General features: G+C 34.7%; 1 long non-coding RNA gene across 1 annotated transcript; it reads left to right on the top strand.

Moving 5' to 3' along the window:
- Positions 1-2,791: 2,791 nt before the first annotated feature.
- Positions 2,792-7,175, top strand: LOC125252877. Its single transcript, XR_007181298.1, has 3 exons — positions 2,792-3,115; positions 5,237-5,306; positions 6,381-7,175. It is a non-coding gene; the product is annotated as an uncharacterized LOC125252877 (long non-coding RNA).
- The last annotated feature ends 9,119 nt before the right edge of the window (positions 7,176-16,294 follow it).

Raw genomic sequence — 16,294 nt, 5'->3', positions numbered from 1 at the left:
TTAATAATGAAAATAACGACGGCTCTTGTCTCCGTGAATACAGTAAGAAACGATGGTAACTTTAACCACATTTAGGCCATCCTTAAAAATATTTTGGTTTGCAGTAACAGTAAAAAACAGTATGAATATGTTAGCCTTAAAGTTATGAATAAGCTGGTGTGTTCCAAAACAATGACAAAATTTACATTTAGGAGATATAAGCATTCAAATCTTACAGTCTCTCACTTCTGCTAAAATGGATCAGATTTCATGACATCACCGCGCACTTCAGCTTTTATCAAATCTTCTGTCCAATCAAATTATATAAGAACAAGGCAGAAGGAGCCTTCATTAGGTCACAGAGGCAATGGTTGGAAAAAGGGGAACAAAACACTGCATTTTTTTTTTTGGTTTAGAGAAATTTAATTCTAGAAATAATACAATTGAACAACTTAAAATAGACGGGAATATCACAGATAAAATATCAAAATTTTGTACAGAATTCTATAGTAGATTATATTCATCCAAATTTTGTGAACATTCGGCTTCTCTATTTCTGGAATTAATTGCAAGACCATCGACCCTGTACAAAAAGAGCTCTGCGATAGTTTAATTACTGCTGAGGAAGTCTTAAACGCTATCGCACATATTAAGGTTAATAAATCTCCCGGGGTCGATGGCCTCACGGCCGACTTTTATAAAACCTTTTCTGATCTTATTGCCCCCTTTCTTAAAGAGGTTTATATAGAGAGTATAGAAAATCAATGTCTTCCACCTACTTTAACTCAAGGATTTATAACTTTGATTCCAAAACCAAAAAAAGACCCATTGCTGTTAGATAACTGAAGACCAATTTCTTTATTAAACAATGATTATAAAATCTTTGCCATTGTCTTTGCAAATAGAATCAAATCATTCATGGACCCGCTTATAGATGAGGCACATTCTGGCTTCCAAAAGAAAAGACATATTTCAAATAATATAAGATTAGTCTTAGATTTGTTGGACTACTAACATTTAAGTACTGATGATGGATTTATTCTTTTCTTAGACTTCTATAAAGCGTTCGATACGGTGGAGCATGCTTTTATTTTTGGGTCATTACGAAAATTTGGGTTTGGAGACTTTTTCTGTAAGGCTATACAAACAATGTATAGTAATGCAAACTGTTCTGTTAAACTTAAAGGTGGTTCATCTTCCAGATTTAATTTAAAACGCGGAATAAGACAAGGTTGTCCCGTCTCCCCTTACCTCTTTTTGTTCTGTACTCAACTTATGAATATCTATATTAAATCAAGCACTTAAATGGTATATCTATTGCTGGCAGGGATATTATTATATCCCAGTTAGCAGACGATACTGCACTTTTCCTAAAAGATCAACTTCAGGTCCCAGCTGCTCTTAAAGTAGTAGATGCATTCTCCAAGTCCTCTGGCCTTAGTTTAAACATTAACAAATGTGTACTGTTTAATCTATTAAAGATTGTCAGTTACAACATATTGCTAATATCCCAGTGAAGGAATCAGTGACCTATTTGGGGATTGTTATCTCAAAAGATCAAAAATCTAGATGTAAGATTAATTTTTATCCCATTATCCAGAAGACTAAAACAAAGTTAAATCACTGACTTTTGAGGGACGTATCTCTAAAAGAGTCTTGCTGTGTAAAGCTGAGGGACTGTCAAGATTACTCTATGCTGCTACTTCCCTTGATGTTTCTGAGGAGATGTGTAAAGTTATCGATACTGCTTTATTTAATTTTCTTTGGAGAAACAAAACACATTATATTAGGAAATCTATAATAATGAATACTTATGAATCAGGTGAATTGAACTTCCTTGATTTCAGTACCCTAAATAATAATTTTAAAATTAATTGGATTAGACATTTCATTCTAAATCCAAATTCTCTTTGGAATTTTATACCCAGTTTCGTTTTCTCCAGAGTAGGTTGAATTTCTCTTGATTTCCAACTACAAAATTGATAAAAATCCCTCTGATCTTATCTTGCTTTCACAAACAAATGTTGCTAGCTTGGTCCCTGTTATACAAGCATAACTTTTCACCCCATTAATTTTGAACAATTACAATATAGTATTTAAAACAAAATCCTTATTTTTTGAAAGATGGTTCTTAGCAGGTATAATACAAGTGGATCAATTATTAAAAGGTGCCGTAGAATGTCTTTTTAAAAGATGTAATATAACTCTAAGGTGTCCCCTGAATGTGTCTGTGAAGTTTCAGCTCAAAATACCTCATAGATTTTTTTTTATTAATTTTTTTAACTGCCTATTTTGGGGCATCATTAAATATGAGCCGATTTAGGCTGCGGCCCCTTTAAATCTCTCGCTCCCCCGCCCACGGAGCTCACGCTTGCCTTAAACAAGTAAAACAAGTTCACACAGCTAATATAACCCTCAAAATGGATCTTTACAAAGTGTTCGTCATGCAGCATGTCTAATCGCGTAAGTATGGTATTTATTTGGATGTTTACATTTGATTCTGAATGAGTTTGATAGTGCTCCGTGGCTAACGGCTAACATTACACACTGTTGGAGAGATTTATAAAGAATTTGTGTTTATGAATTATACAGTCTGCAAGTGTTTAATAATGAAAATAACGACGGCTCTTGTCTCCGTGAATACAGTAAGAAACGATGGTAACTTTAACCACATTTAGGCCATCCTTAAAAATATTTTGGTTTGCAGTAACAGTAAAAAAAAAAAAAAAAAAAGGGTCGGTAGGTAGGTCTATATTTTTTTTTTCAAGTTTCAATGTAAAAAAAAAAAGTACAATTTTGGTGATGGTGATTATGTAGGTATGAATTTAAACAAATTAGCATATTGTGACGTCACTGATCTTTCAACCCGTGTCTTCAGGCGCAGCCGTGTTTCCACTGTCGGGCCTAAAGCGGGCGTGCTAGTGCGTGCCAGGGCCAGTCGCGTTTCCACTGTCACTTCCGGGGCTTGATCGTGCCTCATCGGGGCCAACGGCCCGGGTTTTTCGGCCCGCCGAATACCTTGGTCCAAAGCGGGCCAGCTCGGGCTTGAGGAGGGAGTGGTTACGAACAAAGGCGGAGTTTATCTGTGTGTGGAGACCATAGACTGTGGTGGAGACGGAGGCGCCGATAATTACATGTAGGTTACCAGCTAACACCAGCATTAAAGACTTTTAAAATCATTTTAGCTCAAAACTCACTTTCAGACAGCAGCAAGTGTTTTAAATAACTTATGTTTGTGATCCGATGTGGATTCTGATCACCAAGACTATGCGCGCTATTACCATAGTAAACATGGTAAATACGACGGCTTGAAGAAATCAGACAAATATACGTAGGCTATCACAATCATGTAATTATTTTATCTGTCAGCACGTCTCGTCTCTCAACGGGTTGAGACGAAGCGAACGCACCGGCCATAGTGTGACATCCATAGATGACGTCACGGGTTTTTATTTAAAAGAAAGAACGTAGCCTTCGTTTGTATGTAGGCCTAGGCTATTTATACATTTACAATACTTACTAAAATATAATTAATATTATTTTATTGCTTTTGTATTAGTTGTTTGAAGAGTAAAAAAAAAAAAGGTCGGTCTTAACGCAAATTTACAACCGGCAAGTCGGTCAGACTTAAAGCAAATTTGACAGGGTTGGTCGGGTTACGGCAAACAAGAATATTTTTAAGGATGGCCTTAACAGTACATTAGCAACATGCTAACGAAACATTTAGAAAGACAATTTACAAATATCACTAAAAATATCATGTTATCATGGATCATGTCAGTTATTATTGCTCCATCTGCCATTTTTCGCTATTGTTCTTGCTTACCTAGTCTGATGATTCAGCTGTGCACAGATCCAGACGTTAATACTGGCTTGTGTAATGCCTCAATCATGGGCTGGCATATACAAATATTAGGGGCGTACATATTAATGATCCCGACTGTTACGTAACAGTCGGTGTTATGTTGAGATTCGCCTGTTCGTCGGAGGTCTTTTAAACAAATGAGATTTATATAAGAAGGAGGAAACAGTGGAGTTTGAGACTCACTGTATGCCATTTCCATGTACTGAACTCTTGTTATTCAACTATGCCAAGATAAATTCAATTTTTAATTCTAGGGCACCTTTGAATCAAGACGGCATGTTACTTACTCTGAATTTCTAGATTTTTATAAACTTCCAGTGACACCAAGGGAATTCTCTATTGTCATGGATGCTATTCCCACAGGGGTCTTGGCATTATTCAGAGCTAATGCCCAAACCAGTGTTGCGCCCTCTTCTTCATTTAATTTATTTGATACTGCAATTGGGAAACGGTTCAGAGACGCGACAGCACGGAGCGAATCACATGTGCGAGTCGGCGCACACCACAAAAACGTATTGGACCCATTTGAATTCTGCACATAATGCTATATTTTAAAGCGATATAGAAGAGATTAGGAGGAGAAACTGTTAGAAATTAGAAGGAAACCAAAGTTTTGCGAGCTGTGATATAAGTGAAACGCTATTGGCTATTTAAAAAAAGGGGCGGGGCTGTTCGATATGTCCTGTCTTTCTGTTTTCAGTTGAAATTACGTTAACACATTGAATAATGCTATACGCATTACAAAACACTTTAGTGTGCCTTTAAATATTAAACGGTTTGATTTCAAAGCCATAGAGAGTTTATAGTTTTGGATGTTAGGCAAATGGCACACAGCCAGATGTGTTGGTGGTGCCTGTGGATGACAGACGGGTAGAGAAAGTGATGCCCTGATTTATCACACATCAGCTCGAGTCTATAGCCACAGGCTTTAACAGAAGACCCCAGTCCTCCATTATAGGAATCTAGGGGAAAACAGTGTTAACGGATGTATGTCTGGGATCCAGTTTAAGCAGTAACTCCAGGTTCTGACACACGTCCTTGTGTACTTTATGACTTGATGAAATGAAAATATGGAAATGAGTAGCTGCACAAAGACCAACGTTTGCATGTCCACCTGCACAGACTTGTAAAGATCTCAGTAAGGAATCATTTGGACTCTTATTTGGAATAATACGAGTCTCGTCTCCGGTCTTCCCCACCAAATATTCCAGTGTCACATTTCATAGACCGTTAGGAGATCTGAATTATAATCCTTACGGAGACGATAAGAAACTCTTCTTTGCGCTTCGACGATGTGATTTTGCATAATTCTCCTTTTGTGCTTGATTTTTGTGATTGCGGTGTTTGGGTGTGAACATTTATTGATACCGAGACAAATCTGTTGACACACAGTAAACCTAATCCTCTGGCCAGACGATGACAAGCCAGGATTCATGAGGACTGTCGCCGAAAGCGTCTGAAGGTGTGAGAGTTTGTGTTTTTTTAACCAGGTTTCTCTCAGGCGTCCTGAGGGAAACCCGTGGGACTGGTGCTGTTCTATAGGGGTAGAGACCTGGGTTATAGGGGTCCGACAAGCAATCAACGAAAATTAGGCATGCTGAGGCAGGACATGCGCCACAGTCAGAGGTTTCTTCATATCTAATGTTATCTAGGGCTGATGTTCAATTCAGCACCTTACACAATCATGTGCTTTAAGAATAAACGCTTTTTATAGTTTCGCTTGCACATTTCCACAGCTTTAGAAGGAGATTTTTATTTTAAGTTTTTTGACACAGCAAATAGTGTAAAAAAATATGGCACTGCTTAGGTTTTTACTTTTTTAAATTTATTTTTATACCATGTAGCTTTGGTATTTTATGAGCTTTTGCTATGATATTACATGTGTTTTTTTAATGAATGTTTATGGTGTATAAAAATTTGTGTAACATGATATATATGATAATAATTGTATCTTAAATAAATAAATAACCACATTTGTTTTATTATGTCACCTCTGCATAAAACACTCTTTATATAACACATATATATTTGTTTTACATTTTTTACTCATTTGAGTTCATTATTGAGTTGATTATTTCTATATTGATTCATTTATTTGTGACCTTGGCCCACAAAACCAGTTATAAAAGTCAATTTTTTTTTAAAAAAATTGAGATTTATACATCATCTGAAAGCTGAATAAATAAGCTTTCTGTTGATGTATTTTGTTAGGATAGGACAATATTTGGTCGAGATACAACTATTTGAATCTGAGGGTGAAAAATTTTTTGATATATTTACGATAGGAAATGTACAAAATATCTTTATGGAACATGATCTTTTGGCATAAAAGAAAAATTGCTAATTTTGACCCATACAATGTATTGTTGGCTATTGCTACAAATATACCCCTGCGACTTATGACTGGTTTTGTGGTCCAGGGTCACATTTTTATATTGTGTTAATTTGTATTGACACATTTTAAAATAATCTTTTGGTCCAAATGCAATGAGCATTGTTGCTTTTAAAATAATTGAATGTATTTTTTCTTTGGCAGGGGTTCAGTAAAGCCAGACAGAAAATTAAGATCATCATCATCATTCTCCATTCCTGATTTTATTCCAGCACCAATTTTCCTTTCAAATGTACATGCAAATTTCCACTGTAATTATTGTAAAATAGAATCTGGAATACAAGCCATGTCAGATTGAGATTTATATCTGTGATAACTGATGTTCTTTATGCTAAACCACACACACACACACACACACACACACAGACACACAGAGAGAGAGAGAGAGAAAGACAGGTATCATCATGATGAGGACAATCTGTAGACATAATGGTTTTTATACTGTACAAAGTGTATATTCTGTCCCCCTACACTACCCTATCACAAAAAAAAACAAAAACTTTCTGCATTTTTTAGTATGTTTTTAAGCCATTTCAATTACAAGGGCTCAGGAAATGTCCTCACAAACGTCCTCATTTATGTTGTAAGACCAGTGTAATGTCATTATACACATTTGTGTCCTCATAAATCATATAAACAAGCACACATAAACACTCTCTCTCTCACACACACACACACACACACACAGTGTCCTTAGGCAACGCATGCATTGGATTGCTATGACACGTGAAAACCGTCATGGTGAATGTAACAGTTTTGCACAGACATGAGCTGTAACTGAATCCTGAAGTGTGCTCATCAATAAACATGACATTTACCAAGAATTACTGGGAGTTTCTGCTAATTTGCTCAGAATAAGGAACGACAAGCAGCCTGGTGGATGAGACAGAAACCATCTCAGATAATGAATGAGCAATAGAAACCAGTAAAGCTCCCTGAATATGTACAGTTCAAGCCCACATTCAGTCAAAAATACTCAAAACGCCTGTTCATATTCTTAGAGGCATACTCAGTGACATAATGCTAAGAATCTAAATCTTAATTATTTATTGTAAACATGTTTTTATTACAATTAAATTAATTTATTATTCTATTTAATTAGACTTTATGATTCAAATAAGGTCAGTATGATTTTTTGAAAGACTTTAATACTTTAATTTAACAAGGATGCTTTAAATTGATTTTGAGCTTTCTGTTTATCAAAGAATTCTGAAAAAAGTTTTCAGCATAGCACAACTGTTTTTAACATTTATAATAATAAGAAATGTTTCAACACCAAATCAGTATATTAGAATGATTTCTGAAGGATCATGTGACGCTGAAGACTGGCATAATAATGCTGAAAATTCAGCTTTGTCATCACAGGAATAAATTACATTAAAACAGAAAACAGCTATTTTAAATAGTAAAATAAAGCATGATTTATTTTATTATTATTTTTTTTTTTAAATTAATAGTACTCATTTATTTGATTCACACAGCCTTGTTTTTAACATATATTTAAATGCAAATACAACTAAACCAAAAATTATTCTGGCATTTTTTATATTTTTGATATATTTTTACTAGTGGATGCAGGACACTATAGTTCATTTATGTAAGTGAGGATAGCAAAATAAAGTAACTGTGACATATTATACCCAAAAATTCTTCATACAGTGGACTACCAGTAAAATTGATAAAAATTTGGAACCAAAAATCAGACACTTTGACCTAATCATGTTTGCTTAAGTGTTATCTGACATAATTAAGATTATTTTTTTATTTGAGATCTTGCCATTTTTCATTACCATTTTTTAAAATAGTGAATAAACTGTAATAATGAATGAAATGTTCAAGGTGTCTGAATAAATTTTGGTTTGACTGTATATATGTATAGTATGTCCATTAATATGTGTAGAGCTATTTGAACAGAATTAGTTGACTCTGAATAAACACTTTAACCTACTATGTTTGTATGATTTTTAACTTGTAGAACAACTGAATTCCACATCTAGGGATGTAATGATACCTTCACGTCACGATTCGATACATATCACGATACGATATTATTGTGAAAATGTACTGTTGATAAAAATGCCACATTTTACTGGTAACATAAGACATTTGGCACTATCAGGACCCACAAATATCCCCCCATTGCATTATTAAACATTATATTCAACATTAGTATGTAGTACTGACACTGAAACTCTGTGAGTAATTTTCATTTTGCGTGAACTATACTCCACGTTACATATTGTCGCATTTTTGTATTGCGATATATTGTGACACACCTAGTAGTTTTAAAATGGATATCTTCTCACAGTGCATCTTTGCGTAATTTATTTTGATAACAAAGAACCCCTTCTAGTTTTATGCCATACAGTATATAAAACACTTGTTGCTTGAGTAGATTTCCCTTCATTCGCTCTTCCAGCTGCAGAATGTTTCTTACACTGACCATGAAGATCTCCTCAGGAACATCTGCTCAGATGGATACAACAGGTTTTCTCCACACCTGCACTTGATGGGGCCGTAGGGCGTCTTTAATCAAGTTGTCTCAATCTATCTCCCCGTCGGGCCTTGTGTTTACAAACAACACTGGCCCATTGATGTGGCATGTGTCAGTAAACAGTAGGCACACTTACAACGTCATTGGACAAGAGACAGCTCTTTGGATCTCAATAGAGAAGCCACCTCTACAAAGCCAGACAGCATTGAAACTATTGTGTGTGTGTGAATGGAGATGAAGGAACGTGTGTAAGGTAGGGCGAGGTCTCTAGGGTCTGCAGATATGTGTGTGTGTGTGTGTGTGTGTGTGTGTGTGTGTGTGTGAGCGGCACATGCCAGGTTTATCAGCGTATCTGTGATGTTCTGGTGATCACGAGGTCTCTGTTGTCATGCACAGACGCCAAGACTGAGATCTTAACGTTACTTTAAGTGGATTTAAATGAGTGGGGCGGCACAATTTCACTAACAGAGAGATCGTTCAAGTTAACTGTAGTCAATAGCATAATATTTGTATGAAATTTGACTAAAGCCAGTCAAATATGTCAGAATACTAAAAGCATTTAAAGTAAAACCCCCATATATCCCTTGGCAAATGCAGTGTTGTTTCTCATTAAACATAATATCAATGACATTTTTATTGGTTAATTGAACTATATGCAGCATAAACACAGTATTTTTACAGTATCACAAACATTAAGTCACAGGCAATCTGATGTAGATCAGCGCAGGAGACAGCAGCTGAGGCACCTGGCTATAAACACACGGCACACTCTCTGTGTTGTTAGATTCAATCGATTAGATCAAAGAGGCACAACTAAATGTAGAGTCAATTTGTTGTGAGGAGACAGTGAATCGTGTGTTTTGACAATAAACACCTGAGGAATCGAGGGCTGGAGGGAGGGACTCTGGATGTTAAGGCAGAAATTATTGGCATATCTGTATATCAGTGTGTTGTCATGCGCTGCCACGGGGCCATAAATCTTGACCATTTACACTGGTAAAATAGGGTATTCACTGAGCATCATTATAGCTCATTATTAGGTTATTGCTTAATACAGTGGAATAGGCCTATATACTAATTAAAATGTAATTTAAATATAAATCATAAAACTCATAATGATACAGACTTTTGTCTTACTGTATGTTGAAACACAATAATGCTTCAAAATGTTTTTTTCAGCTTACATTGAATCTAAACTTATAATATAAAAAATAATGAAAAATATTGTTATATTATATTCCTTTTCATTTTCATACAAGTTAATAAAAGTCATATTAGACTCTAATAGGGTGAATGAAGATTTCATATATATATACAGTACAGTCCAAAAGTTTGGAACCACTAAGATTTTTAATGTTTTTAAAAGAAGTTTCGTCTGCTCACCAAGGCTACATTTATTTAATTAAAAATACAGTAAAAACAGTAATATTGTGAAATATTCCTTCAGAAATCATTTTAATATGCTGATCTGCTGCTCAAGAAACATTTAATGTGTACAATTGTACAAAATATTTGTGTACATAATTTTTTTTTCAGGATTATTTGATGAATAGAAAGTTCAAAAGAACAGTGTTTATCTGAAATCTAATCTTTTGTAACATTATAAATGTCTTTACTGCCACTTTTGATTGATTTAATGCATCCTTGCTGAATAAAAGTATTCATTTCTTTAATTTCTTTTCAAAAAAATAAAAATAAAAATTCTTACTGACCCCAAACTTTTGAACCGTAGTGTATAATGCTACAGAAGCTTTGTATTTCAGATAAATGCTGTTCTTTTGAACTTTCTATTCATCAAGGAATCCTGAAAAAAAAAGTACACAACTGTTTTCAACATTGAAAATAATCATAAATGTTTATTGAGCAGCAAATCAGCATATTAGAATGATTTCTGAAGGATCATGTGACACTGAAGACTGGAGTAACGATGCTGAAAATTCAGCTTTGCATCACAGGAATAAATTACTTTGTCAAATATATTTAAATAATACACAGTTATTTTAAATTAAACAATATTACTGTTTTTTACTGTATTTTTAATTAAATAAATGTAGCCTTGGTGAGCAGACGAAACTTCTTTTAAAAACATTAAAAATCTTAGTGGTTCCAAACTTTTGGACTGTATATATATATATATTATTATATATATATATATATATATATATATATATATATATATATATATATATATATATATATATATATATATATATATACACTGCCCTCCAAAAGTTTGGAAACACCCTAGAAAAGTGGTGTTTTGGACAATATTGGCATGAATCCTTTTTAATTTGTGATAATTTTGCACTGATAAGGGACAACACAAACTACAAAGACCTATTTTATTACATAAACAGTTTACACATAGAAAAAACTTAAATTTTTGATTCATCAAAATATCCACCATTAGCAGCTATCTGACCTAAACTGGGTTCTAATTGGTTCATTGCATTCTAAACATAATTGCCAATCAATTGTTGAAGCTATTAAGGTGTGCTGACCCAAAAATCTTTTACAAACCTGGGCCAAGTTTAAACCAGTAATCAGGCATCACAGCTGGCAAAGGGGCATGTCTGACTTTGACATGTATATATTGCCATTATTATGTAAATGCAAATTATTATTGCTGGTCTTCAATGATAATGTCAAGTTACTTTAATGTATTTGCACCAAAAAATGATATGGATTTATGCTGATATCGTCCAAAACCACACTTTTCTGGGGTGTTTCCAAACTTTTGGAGGGCAGTGCATATATATATAGTAAAAGATTAAAAAAAAATAGTAATTTTAGTATACTGTATTATCAACGTTACAGAAATAAACACATAATATTAAACAGAAATATCGACATGGATTTCAACCAATTTTTGGGTCAAATATAAACAAATTATATATATGATTTTATTTTATTTTTTATTATTTTATTTTATTGAGATACTAGTAAGAATGCTTCTGTTTGGCATTTTTAACATATTCCTCTGGTTTCACAGACAAGGCTTAAGTCTAGCCCCAGACTAAAATGCATGTTTAACATGTTTTAACTAAAAGTAACTTATATCTTAAAATATGTCAGTGCTATTGTTTTGTCTCAAGATGCACACCAGTAATGTTTTTTCTAAGGCGTGTTTATAAAAGCTACTTAAATGTTAATTGAACGAAGGACAAATCCTGGCTTAATCTAAGCCCTGTCTGTGAAACCGGGCCATTGAGATTTTCATTAAATTGTATTATCAGCATCAGTCAAGTTAATAACTAGAAATAGAAATATTAACATGAATTTTAGAATGTGTTGCAAAAGCAAGAACATCTGACTTCTTTTTGTACAAACCTCCCTATTCACATACTAGATTTACTTATTTGATTAGTGACAGCGCAGAATCATGCGTCTCTTCACTATACATTCTTTTAACTCTTAAAACACTGTTTATTTCTAGGTTTCAATTAGATTTTTAAGTCCCAGATTTTCACTGTGGTCAGAGACTTTTAACCCCTCTGTATTGTGTGGGTGGAAGGAGGAGGGAACAGGTTTAGGGAACTGAAAGGTGAAACCAGCAGTGAACAGCTGACTCATTTCTCTCTAATCTAGCAATGATCTTCCTATTTTACATCAGTGTTATATTTTCCACCTTACCCATAAATTCCTTATCCAAATGAGCCAGTGGAAGCAGAGCACATGGCAGTTTCCCTGCATTTGCTATGAGGGAGCGGGGCTGAAAGGCGATTCCCACGACAGTAATTAGTCTGCAGGAAACCTCAGCATTTCTGTGCTTATTTGACTTCTTTCATGCACCGAAGACAGAACACTTATGTTAACCAACTGGTCCAAATTATCGGCTTGTTGAATCTGTCTTCAATTTACTATTCAAATTTGCTTTCATTTTGTCTGCACTCCCATGTCTTGACATGCAATAAAATATAACCACCAAGCAGCTTGTCACATTCTCTATTATGATCTGTATTCTGCTTTTTAGTGAATGCCAGTCTTTAGATTCACTCCCTGAGGGAAGAAACAAGTTGGTTGTATTGCACGATATAACATATAATACACTATGTCACTTATCAGTCCCATTCAAATCAGATCATTCATGATGAAGTCATGCTAACTTATTGGCAGTACAGATCAATAAGCAATTATGTTGTTACTGTAACCCCTCCTGTTCGAGCCTCCTGCTCTAAGTGGGACTCGAACCCTAGTCCTCCGGCATGGGAGTCGGGCGCTCTAACAAAAAGTCCTTTTCTTAAAGAAATTGAAACACTAATGGAAGTGAATGGGGACAATCTGTAAACATTAAAGTATACATTTATTAACCTTTTCTATGTAAAGTTATATCCATTTTTAACTTCGTCTCGATGAGACATAATGCGAAATCCTAAAACAACTGTAAAAATGATGATTTAACAGTTTTACATCTCAAATAATCCACAAGTTTAACAGAAAAATTAATGTAAGTGCTTTTATAAAATTAGAAGCTTCATGTTTCTGCTTTGAATCATCCTAAAATTGCCTCCATTTACTTCCATTGTAAGTGCCTCACTGTAACCATAGTGGACATTTTTGTGTTAATCAACTTTATGCCACAAATGCTGTTGGTCAAGCTTAAAGGGATAATTATCCCATGATTTTACTCACCCTCAAGCCAGGTGTATGACTTTCTTCTTTCAGACGAACACAATTGGAGTTATATTAAAAAAAATATCCTCGCTCTGCCAAGCTTTATAATGGCAGTGAATAGATTTTGAAGCCCAAAAAAGTGCATTCATCCATCTTAAAAATAATCCATACGGCTACAGGGGGTTAATAAAGGCCTTCTGAAGCAAAGCAATGGGTTTTTGGAAGAAAATATCAAAATGTAAAACTTTATAAATTATAATAACTAGCTTCCTGCAGATGGCCTTTACGCATCGATTTATGCCAAAAGAGTGACCTCTGACTCGAGGATGTAGGAGTATCGTAAGCTTAGACGCCTTTCGTCATTCAAACAAATAGAGCTGGGCAACAAACTCAAGCTCCTCTTAATTGTATTGAAATCCTCCAACATTACTCTGTAAAATTTCTTGTTTTAGACTTCTAATTCATGACAGATGTTTTGTTTTGTTCAATCCTCTGCACTACTGCGTTTGTATTTACGTCATTTGTCAGGTCAGAGGTTACTCTTTCTTTTTCTCTATATAAGTCAATTTGTGTAAGCCGTCTGCCAGAAGCTAGTTATTATAGTTTATAAAGTTTTAAATATGGATATTTTTCTTACAAAAAAAGAAAACAAAAAATCGCTTTGCTTCAGAAGGCCTTTATTAAAGGGTTAGTTCACCCAAAAATGAAAATTCTGTCATTTATTACTCACCCTCATGTCGTTCCACACCCGTAAGACCTTCGTTCATCTTCAGAACACAAATTGAGATAGTTAAAATCCGATTGCTCCATGAGGCCTTCATAGCCAGTAATGACATTTCATTTCTCAAGATCCATTAATGTACTAAAAACATATTTAAATCGGTTCATGTGAGTACAGTGGTTCAATATTAATATTATAAAGCGACGAGAATATTTTTGGTGCGCCAAAAAAACAAAATAACGACTTACTTAGTGACGGCCGATTTCAAAACAATGCTTCAGGAAGCTTCGGAGGACAAATGAATCAGCGTGTCGAATCATGATTCAGATCGGTTGTCAAACCGGCAAACCGCTGAAATCACATGACTTTGGCGCATCGAACAGCTGATTCGACACACTGATTCAACTGTGCTCCGAAGCCTCCTGAAGCAGTGTTTTGAAATCGGCCATCACTAAATAAGTCGTTATTTGTTTTTTTTTGGCACACCAAAAATATTCTCGTTGCTTTATAATATTAATATTGAACCACTGTACTCACATGAACTGATTTAAATATGTTTTTAGTACCTTTATGGATCTTGAGAGAGGAAATGTCATTGCTCCCTATGGAGGCCTCACGGAGCCATCGGATTTCAACTAAAATATCTTAATTTATGTTCTGAAGATGAATGAAGATCTTACAGGTGTGGAACGACATGAGGGTGAGTAATAAATGACAGAATTTTCATTTTTGGGTGAACTAACCCTTTAACCCCCTGTAGCCATATGGATTACTTTTATGATGGATGAATGCACTTATTTAGGCTTCAAAATCTCACGCCCCCTTCACTACCATTAGAATAAAGCTTGAAAGAGCCAGGACATTTTTTAATATAACTCCAATTGTGTTTGTCTGAAAGAATATAGTCATATACACCTAGGATTGAGGGTGAGTAAATCATGGGATAATTTTCATTTTTGGGTGAACTATCCCTTTAACTGGTTCTGAACCTAGAATATTCTTTTAGGATATTATATGTTTGTAAAGAAATTAATACTCTGTATAATAGAATGTTAGATTACAGCTCGGCTGATTCCAACGAAGATCTTTTGAGGAATATTGTCTTTCATCCGAGTAGCTGTTTTTGCAACCAAAGATTTTGAGACCCTGAGGAACAAGTTTTGTTTCATATACCTTTTTTTGTCCCTCTGGCTGTCAAACCAGTCTTTTCCTCTCGATTAGGGTTTGTTGTTTAACGGTTCCTCTAGCTGTATTCCCCCTCACCTTTCTTTTACTTTGGGTCAGTGGCTATAATGACAGACTGCAGGTAGTTTTGGCAGCTAAGGTGACAATCACATGTTGGTCTCTGTAGGCTTGAAGTGTTCTTGCCTTTTCACACTTTAGGCATTTGTGTTTATTGTCCCTTTCGCAGTCTTTTCTCTTGCCTGACCTCCTCTTTAGTGTGGATCAGATTGAATGGACTTAAGACAGCCAAAAGCGCTGATAATTACGACTTGCTCTCTTGCTGCTAATGAGGGCTGTTTCTTCTCGTGTTTAAGGCGTGTTGTTTAACGGTTCCTTTGGTGATCTCCCTCCCCACGTCTCCTTTTTGTGGGATGGATCACTAACTCTATTGACAGATAGCAGGTAGATCTAACTTAGACTGAGCATAAGTGTTGATGTTCACATCTTGATAAGCACTAAATTATGAATCTGACTGAAATACGGGTGAAAGTTTTGTGATGCATTCACTAAATGTATTCTTTTTTTTTTTTTTTATTTCATGGTTTTAAGTTGTTTTAAATTAGCTTTATAAATGACTTTTTTCTTTCTTCAGTCTTTAATTTATAGTGGAAAATTTTCAGTTCAGTGTTGAGATTTATTAGCCACAATAGCACTTAAAGGGATAGTTCACCTAAAAATGAAAATTCTGTCATCATTTACTCCCCCTCAAGTTATTCCAAACCTGTATACATTTCTTTGTTCTGCTGTACAGAAAAGAAGATATTTGGAAGAATGTTTAGCTAATAAAGCTAATTTTCAGAATTTTCATTTTTGGGTGAACTATCCCTTTAAACGGACAGTTCACAAAAAAAGTCATAATTTACTTATCCTTTTAAGCCTGTATGACTTTGTTCTGTGAAACTGAAGATATTTTGAAGAATATTTAATCTGTTTTTGTCCATACAATGAAAGTGCATCCCAAAACAACAACTCTGAACCCCTCCCATTGGCTTTGGTTGTATGAAG

This window comes from Megalobrama amblycephala, linkage group LG18 (genome assembly GCF_018812025.1).
Source record: "Megalobrama amblycephala isolate DHTTF-2021 linkage group LG18, ASM1881202v1, whole genome shotgun sequence".
Lineage (NCBI taxonomy): Eukaryota > Metazoa > Chordata > Actinopteri > Cypriniformes > Xenocyprididae > Megalobrama > Megalobrama amblycephala.
This window is presented reverse-complemented; position numbering and strand designations above follow the sequence as displayed.